Raw genomic sequence first — 9,378 nt, forward strand, 5'->3', positions numbered from 1 at the left:
CAATGCTCAAACCACTGAGCTATTCCTCCCTCCCTCCCATTATAGCTTAGTCAGGAAGGACAGGCAGGAAAAAAAAGAGAGGACGTATTGCATTGTACACTTGTTCTGAGGTCCAGAAGGAAGTGAGAAGCAGACCAGTTGAAAGTCTCTGAGTAAAGATAATAGGGAAAAAACAGGGGTGATGTCCTGGTAGGGGTCTATTACAGACCACCAAATCAGGAAGAGGAGGGAGATGAAGCATTTCTAGAACAAAACCCAGAAATATTCAAAACACAAATCCTGATGATAATAATGGGGGATTTTACCTACCTAGACAGCTGTTAAGAAAGAAATATGGCAAAAAACAAAATTATCCAGTAAGTTCCTGGAATGTACTGGGGACAATGCTTTGTTTCAGAAAATGGAGGTAGTAACCTGAGGGACAACCATTTTAGACTTGATTCTGACCAACAGGGAGGAGCTGGTTGTGAATGTGAAGGTGATTTGGGTGAAAGTGATCATGAATGATAGATTTCATGATTCTAAGGAAAGGAAGGAGTGAGAATGACTGAAGAAGGACTACCAAAAGCACATTTCAATATACTCAGAGAATTGGTAGGTAGCCACCCATAAGGAAAATATCTAAGGCATAAAGGAGTTCAGGGAAGCTGGCAGTTTCTCATGGAGACAATATTAAAGGCACAACTGCCAATCCAAAGGAAAGATAGGAAGAATAGTAAGTTTTTTAATGAGCTGAAATTCAAAAAGAAATCCTACAAAATGTGAAACGGACGACTTACTAAGGAGGAATAGAAAAGAATAGCATATACGTGTAAGGATAAAATCAGAAAGGGTAAGGCACAAAATCAGTTATACATAGCAAGGGACAAATGTAATTGGAATTCTTTTTCCATATGGTTTACTGCAAAGTGTGTCATCACTCTGAATGCTTTAAAGGCAACATAACTTCCAAAATCAAGAGTTGGCTCTACATATGGCCCTACATATGACACCACACTGTATCAAACACAATAAAAATTAATGTAGTTGATTTGTTTGGCAGGACATGGAAATTAAGTATACATTTCAATTCATTGTAAAATAATATAAAATCAATATTTGTAATACAGTTCAATAAGGTTTCATCAGGCTTTTTGATCAACCAAATTAAAAAGCAAAGGAAACCAACCAACCACACTCAAGGGTCACTGTGCATTCTCCAAGGCAGTTTCTTCTCTTTCTTTGTTTGGTGCTTTTATTTTATATAAATTCAACCAGGAGCAGATTTTCAGGTAAAACCAATATTGGAAAGTGTGGTAAACAGAGAGGGACCAAACCAAAATTCAAAATGATGTTGAGAGAATGAGAAATTCTACACTGGAGCAAATGTAGCCTCCTATTGAACTGCTTACATGTATGGGCCCAGATATTGAAATGTATTTAGGTTCCTAAGAGCTACTGATTTCAGTGTGAGTTAGGAGCCTAAATACCTTTGAGGATCTTGTCCATGTAATTACAGCACATACCTGGTCAGCAGGAGATTATGTGGTATGCCACAGTCACATTGATGTCATAATAGTGCTTGCATAATCTGAACTGGCTATCCTGGCCATGACAGATTGAGAGGCCAGCTGCCTATCAGTACAGGAGCTCTTTGGAGAAAGGACTGGAGGAAGTGTTGAAAAGACTAAAACATGAATAAATTTGTGACTGAGCAGGAGGTAACCGAGAGAGGTAAGGGTCAGCACTGTATTTTCTAGATCCAGTCTATATTCACACACACATTCAGAAAGCATAGACATACAGATAGATTAGTTGTAATGTTCTCCATTTCTATGACCAGAACCTCAGCTGATGTAAACCAGTTGTCTTCCTTGTAGCTGTGTTGATTTACACCAGTTCAGGACTTGGCCTACAGCCTCTGGAGCTGGAAACTTTCCTGAGAATCTCAGTTTGTATTGAATGTTATGGGGAAGGTCTCCCTACTTTTGTCCCAGGTGTTTTATGTTTATTATGTTTATTATCATTTTGTGTCTTCTGCATCCATGGAGCCAAGATCTAGCTGTGGAATCCTCAGAGATGGGGGAAACTAGAACAAAAAATGCAGAGGGACTTCTCTTCTGGCTGTCTAAATGAAGCTCTGCTAATATCTTAAATGCAGGATAAGAAAGCATGGGGGTCACACTTCTTAGCAACACTAGTGCTCCTAATCCCACACTATCACTACTGCAGCTAGATGGGCAGTGTAGGTTACAGTTAGGATTCAGTTTGCATCTGGGTGTTAGAACTGAAGGATGCAATTTGCATAAAGGATGGGCAATCACCTAACCTCAAGCAGTCTTTCCAGGAAGGGGAAATCTTGTCAGTTCCTCCTTCATGCTTTGGAATGCTGTTACCATGGAGACAGATACATATGGCATTTCAGATTTCTTGTTAAATATTAAGGCTCCTGGAGAATTTCTGCCCACAGCTAAGAGATACATGGGAGATAAAATCCTGATTTTTTAATACATCAGCTATTTCATAGTTTCATAGAGTTTAAGGCCAGAAGGGACCATTAGATCATCTAGTCTGACTTCCTGGATTTCACAAATCATTAAATTTCACCTAGTAGCCTTACACTGAACCCAAAAACTTGTTATCTGGGTGCTCAGGATTTTTGAAAATGAGGCCCTGACTAAGCAAAACTCTTAAAGCATGTGCTTAACTTTAGGTCTCTTTGTTGGCTTAGAGTTAAGCATGTGATTAGGATGCTGAATCAGGGTGTAGGTGCCTTAATATGGATTTAGGAGCTTAAGTTTAGGCAACCAGTTTTGAAAATTTGGGCCATAAAGTATTATTCTGTATGCTATCAAACCTCATCAATTGATAGTAAAGAGGGAAAGGAAGATTATTTTACACGGGATCTACTGAAAGGAGCAAATTTTCTTCATTATGATTTCCCCCCAAACACATTGGGTCCTTCAGCACACAAACCTGGTCATCAGAAGGAAGGAAGAGAATTTACATGATTCCCAGGTTGTCTTCTCCTCACAGTGTTTAGGCACCTGCAGAATCTTTACTGGATAGTGAATTAAAGAGGCCAGCACCAATTTGTACCATCAATGGTAACCAACTGAATCCTTTTATTTAATTTCAGGTGTTTATAATGAGGTTGTTTCCCTCCTGGCACATATGGCTGACCAAAATAAGAACAAAATTGCCCTCAGGATTGCCTCTATAGCTAAGACCAAGCTGGCTAGTGTTGTGAGAGTTCTGCTGGAGAAACTGCAACAGGATGAGGTAGGGCAGTTTCAGGAAATTAAATCTGCTTTCCATGTGTCCACACCAAATTCTGCCTGACTTCCTGGGGGAATGCATGGGGGTAATTCAGTACAGAACTTGGTCTGGTGCACCATCAGTATTAATCTTTCTGTCCTCAGGCATGAACTCATCATGCAAAATGCTGTTATTATAGATCAGGATGATATAATGCTCTATAAAGAGAGCATTGTCCTTTTACACACAGTGGAGTACATGGGTTGTATATAGTAAAAGTACACTATAGGACTAGCAATAATCTTTTTTAATAATACTGTGCCCTTCTTTAGCATCTTCATCCAAAAATCTCAAAGCACTTACCTAATACTAGTGAATTAAGACTCACAGCACCCTTGTGAGAATGGTAAGCACGATCCCCATTTACAGATGATTTGTCACAGGGAATTAAGTTACTTGCTCAACACCACTTAGCAAGTTAGTAAAAGAATGTGAATAAAACCCAAGTGAACTGATTCCCTGCTCTTATTCCTAACCAACACTCCTTTCTTATGATGACATATTATTGAGATTATAGCACTGAAGGGACCTTATCTATATATTTTCTACTGGGAGAATTCTGCAACAAAAAAATAAAAATGATGTGCACAGTATTTTAACATTTCTGCAAATATACAATATAATTGCACCAGTTCAAATTATGTATTTCAAAATCCCTGTCAGCAAGTATGTCTGTATCAATACAGACAACAAAAAGGATTGAGGAAATGTTTTTTGACAAATAGATTCCTTACTGTGCATATTAATACAGAACTCTGAGTAATAATTCATTTAAACTCACTACAGAACCATATTTCTGTCACCCCTCAGCTGCAGTGCAAAGGCTTGGTAGAGTCAGGGTAATGGAGGAGCTGAGGGAGAGGGAGGTAAATTGCTGGGAAGAAGCCTGGGTGTGAACTTGGAGGGTTGCTGGGTATGGGTGGGAAAAGTATGAAATGGTTTTTTTGGGAGGGGTGGGGAGGAATTGTTAGGGAGCTCCCCCCATGTAGACCCTGGCTGACTCCTAACCTCTCCCATTCAGTAAGGCACATCTGCCCCTGTCTCCATGTGTTCCTGCACCCCCATGGGTGCTTGCACCCACTGTTCATGTGTTCCTCCACCCCTGCTCAGACACCCACTCCTCCCATCCCCATGTGGCTCTGTGCCCCACCCAACCACCCTCTGTCCCTGTGTAGCTCTGCACCTCCTCCCCCATCACTGTGTGTCTCTGAACCTCCCTCCTGCCCTGTAACCCTGGGTCTCCACTCCCATTCAGCCCCTCCCCCAGTCTGCCCTCTCCCACTAGCCCTTATGAGCAGAACTGAACTGCTTGTCTTGGCCTCCTAGTACTTTAATTATTTGAATTACTTGATTAATTATGAATCTCTTGGTTTTAAAGAATAAAATTGTTGCCTAATCCAGAGCTACTTGTATTACGTAGTGCTTATGTATTCATAAATTATCAGTGACAATTTTCAATTAAACAAATCCTCCTGACATTTAAAAATGAATGGAAGGAGCTTCTCCCCAGTGGAGCTGTGTGTTCTGGTTGCAGTTTGCAGAAGCCTCCTTTTCAAGCAGCACCCCTGGAATGTTTAGCTAATCGAGAGATCTGATTGGCTCTGAACATTCCAAAGGGCTTTATGACCTTGGCATGCAGGTTACCTAGATTTAGAGACTCCCAGGAGACAGAGATGGAAAAGACCTATTGGATCATCCAGTCCATTTCCCTGCGAATGCAGAACCATTCCAAATGGCCATTTTCAACTGGTTTGGCTAAACTAATTTTAAAAGCCCCTAATGACTGAACTTCCACTATTTTCCTAGGAAGACTATGTCATAACCTTATAGACCTGTCTCACAGGTGAGGCATTTTTCCTGTTGTTAAAGTCTAAACTGTATGTCTTTTTTTTAGTTTAATCCCATTACTCCTACTTTTACCTAAATGTATTATACTAAAAAATTCCTCTCCCTCCTTGATGTTCACGCGCTTCACATAGTTGTATGGTATTATCATGTCTCCCTCATAGCCATCCTTTGGCCGCATCTGCCGTAGACAGTTCTTTCAGTCTGTCTTCAGAAGTAGAGGTCTGCTCGGGCCCAGTTTTGAAGCCCAACCTGAACTGGCCCCAAGCCCACTCACCTCACCTTGAGAGGGTTGAATAATTTTCCATCCTGGTCCCAACCCTTCCCCTCAAACCGGATATTGCCACCGCATCCTGTTCATGGAGCCGGTGCAGCGGCAACAATGTTCAGCAATGGCTTCATCCTCTGACGCTGCCCCCTGTTGTGCCGATCCCATGGGCTAAAGGAGGAGAGCCGAGCTGACCTGAGCCCAAGAGAGTCAGTTGTTTTCTCATCCAACCTGAGCCTGATGCCTGTAGTCAGGTCCCATAGGATTTGGGTCAGGTTGCAGGGCTCTATTCAGAAGTCAATTCTGCCACCCCCCCTGCATTCTTTTTTGCTCTCCCACGAATTACTTCCAATTTGTTGATCTCTCTGGGAATGTGGTGCTAGAAAATGCAATAATCCAGATACAGTCACACCTTAGATGAACAGAGGAACTGTCGTCTTCCTGCTTTGTGCCATGATCCCTGTGTGGAAAAGACCCAACCCACATGGCTCTTTGTGGTAGCCATCACCCCTTGCATAGACACTGTGACTTGCTTTTTCACTGTCACCCCCAGGGCGCTTGTTGCTTCCCACTTTTCTCCTCCCATTATGTCAGTTACCTCCTTTCCAGATGTGCTAGTTTGCAGTTTTCTGAAAATAATCTTGTTCTTCGCTCAGGTTTTTAATTTCTCTGTTTCCCTCTTTATTTTTTTTCTGTCCCAGCTGATACTAAACTCCCACATATTTAGTATCATCTGTGAATTTCTACACTGATGGGCCTCATAAAAGACACCTTTGAGTGTGCGACTGTCAATGAAGATCTAACTGCTGAGATAATTTCCCCTAGGAGCTGTTGAGGACTTACTGCGGGAGTTGGGTATTTTGTAATTACACATTTACCAATTCTGTCTGGACTGGCTAGAGCAAGGGCAAGGGGCTCCTTTTTATTGTTTGTTTTCAATAAATGAAACTCAAGAAGGGGGCAGTGAAGGAGGCTTCTTCTGGCTTTTTTTCTCTGCAGGAAGATTAAAATATGTCAATTGTTCGGCTGCTTCTGAAGTGCTGCTAATGTGGTGATTGTGGAGGGCATGGCATGTTTGACACCAGTTAAGCCAAGGGATTAGTTGTGTGAGCATGCTGGCTGAGGAGTCAGTGTGGCCTAGTGGATAGGACTCTGGATAATGACTCAGGACACATGGATTCTCTTCCTGGCCACGGACCTGCTCTGTTCTGATAAGACTTGGGCTAATCATTTCATGTTTGGATTGGAAGCTCTTTAGGGCAGGGGCTTATTTGTCAAATTACTGTGTGGTCATCAAGAAAAACTTTTCCCAATTGTTTGTTCTCTTTTCTGGTTTGTCCCCAGCAAAACAAAATAGACATTTACTATATCCTTTAGAATGTGTTGGAGCAGGACACCGGGTGACTAGAGAGAAGGCTAGTGTACAAAATTATAAGCCTAGCCTCAGAGCAGATGAGAGAGACTCGGGTAAGTTAGTTCTCCTGAGCTACTAATCAAAGGATCCAAAGCTTTAACTAATTAAAACTCTCTTTTGGGGGGGGGGGCAGAGTAAACTATATACTGAAATGAAAATGTATTCTTCTGTTAGAGGCCCACACCTTCCTCCAGACCAAAGCCCAGGTCCTAGACAGCACCTGTGCACATGCATAAGATGGGAAAACTCACATGTGAAAGTTACACATGTGCTTAAGTGCTTTGCAGGATCATAACCCGAGACACATGATATCAGACACAGAGACAGGCCTATGGTTTCTTAATGAGCACATCTTTCCCAAAGTCTACTAGGGATTTCATTTTTTATACTGATGTTATGTGGGAGGTACTCTGATACTATAGCGATAAGTGCAGTATAAAGCCCTAAAACAGACAGAATCTGAGCTATCTCCAAAACCAGCAGCATTGGATTTAGAATCTAGTTTGGCAGCAGGAAAACCCATGGAAAAATCCCTCTCTTGTTCCAAAGGAAGTCAGCCTCCTTTTGGGGGACAGTTTATTCCAGGAAAGCTCTCTGAATATCATTGAAGCTGCCCAGTCTGTCTCTTACTACCTCCTTAGGGAAGGGCGGGGCAAAATATCATGTGACTATGGTGACCAGTCATCCACCACAAGGAGCTACTAGTGAATAGTCTAACCAAGCAGCTTGCAAGCAACTCAAAGGCTGAAGATTGTTTTGATTCAATGAATATTTATAAGTAATGACTCTATCCACATAAAGTTGGGTGGGTTCATTCACAACTTATGCACAGAAATTAGGACTTGACTCATCTAAACAACTCTGGCTAGTGCAGCCGGCTTCAGTCACCTCAGTCTCTCTCGCTCTCTCTCTTTTTTTTTTTTTTTTTTTTTTTTTAGCAAGTAACAAATGAACTTAAAGTGGCAGCTAGTAACACCTTGGTGATGCTGGCACGCTGCTATTTCAATGATGTGATGTCTGAGCTGCGGAGTCATCTGAACCTGCCGGAAGAGTTTATTTTAGTTACACTGGGCAACCTGTCATCAGCCTATGGTATGGTAACTTCCATCTTTTGTTTCAAAGTTATTGTCTTTCATTTAAGGACAGGGATTACTCTCTACCTAAAAATATTACAGCTAAACAGAGCTCTGCTTGAGTGTGTGCATGCGTGTGTGTGTGTGGAGAGACACAGGATTCACTGCTCTTGCTAGTTCTGGCTTCCAGATCATGAGCTATCCAGACAGAGGTGCAAGCTGTAACTTCTGCCCCTGACTGAAGTTCCTTAAGGATGGGAATGAGTGGAAGATCAGGTCCAGTGGAGCTCTTCTTCACCCCACTTCCCACCCGGCCCCAGTGCGCTCTCCCCTTACGCTGGGAGTGAGTTGGGCATCAGGCACAGCTGTGCACTGGTGGAGGATTCCCCTCTTCAGGGTGAATCCCCCACTGGGTATCAATGGCTGCTGTAAAGCCATCCTGCTCTGCTTACACAGTGCAAAATGGCCCAGGAGCCCATAGCATCCTGCCCCACAGTGTTTCTAAGTGTGTTCTAAGAAGGCGGAGAGCAGCTGATTATCTGTCTTCCTTCTCTTCTGGCCTTTCTCTGCAGCACTTAAGTGTATCCGTTTTGTGAGAATGACCCTGTATGATATGGACTGCATGCTGGAGTTAGTCAACGACAGCAGGATGAGACAAGCATTTTGTGGTGGTAAGTGCCAGAACTTGCTATAGGTGCCCAATATGGATACTTAGGGGGTTTTGGTACAATTGAAGTGACTGACCAAGTTTGCAAACAGGCCCTGCACTGTGCTCCCTGCCCTGGGTTGCACCAGGTGCTGTGTTCCTTGGCTCCCATGGCACTCAGTGAAGTTGAGAGTGCGCTGTACTTTGCAGGAGGCGCTGAGCATTTGTAAGTTCAGGCCCTTTATGACTCATGGATATAATTTAAAATAAACAGACACAAAGGCTGAAGCTGCCCATCTGCCAGCAGTCTCCTGGGGGAGGAGGTGAAGGGAGCAGATTTCAATACTGTACATTTAAAAATCCCATTTCCCACTCCTTCACCCATTCTCTCCCCTTAGTTTCTTTATCATCATCTCCTTTCACCCTCTTTCTCTGTCTTCTCTTCCTCTCCACTTCTCTCTTCCTTTGCTTTTCAGGTGATGCTCAGTAAGGGGTTAATCCTGTGCCTTTGAGGTAAATGGGAATTTTGCCATCAACTTCATAGAGAACAGGATTGGGCCCTAATTCTTCTTAGCAAGGACACTAGATACACCTACCTTTAGGCAAAGTGCTCCCACTACCTTCAAATCCCAGTAAAGCCAATGGCAGTTAGGGGCACTCAACATCTTTCAGACAAACTGTAACTCAGGATGAAATCATACAGTGTTAGGGTTAAATAAACAATAACTGCAGAGGACACGAGTCATTTACAGGAGCGCTTGCTGAAATATTTTGATTTTTAATTATATTTTCCATAATTTTCCCCCCAAATTTGATGAAAAACAAACCTGAAAAT

General features: G+C 42.5%; 1 long non-coding RNA gene across 1 annotated transcript; it reads left to right on the forward strand.

Moving 5' to 3' along the window:
* The first annotated feature begins 1,572 nt into the window (after window positions 1-1,572).
* Window positions 1,573-6,782, forward strand: LOC120381197. The gene is made up of 3 exons (XR_005587969.1): window positions 1,573-1,713; window positions 3,119-3,261; window positions 6,755-6,782. It is a non-coding gene; the product is annotated as an uncharacterized LOC120381197 (long non-coding RNA).
* The last annotated feature ends 2,596 nt before the right edge of the window (window positions 6,783-9,378 follow it).

The sequence above is a fragment of the Mauremys reevesii genome, linkage group 13 (assembly GCF_016161935.1).
Source record: "Mauremys reevesii isolate NIE-2019 linkage group 13, ASM1616193v1, whole genome shotgun sequence".
Lineage (NCBI taxonomy): Eukaryota > Metazoa > Chordata > Testudines > Geoemydidae > Mauremys > Mauremys reevesii.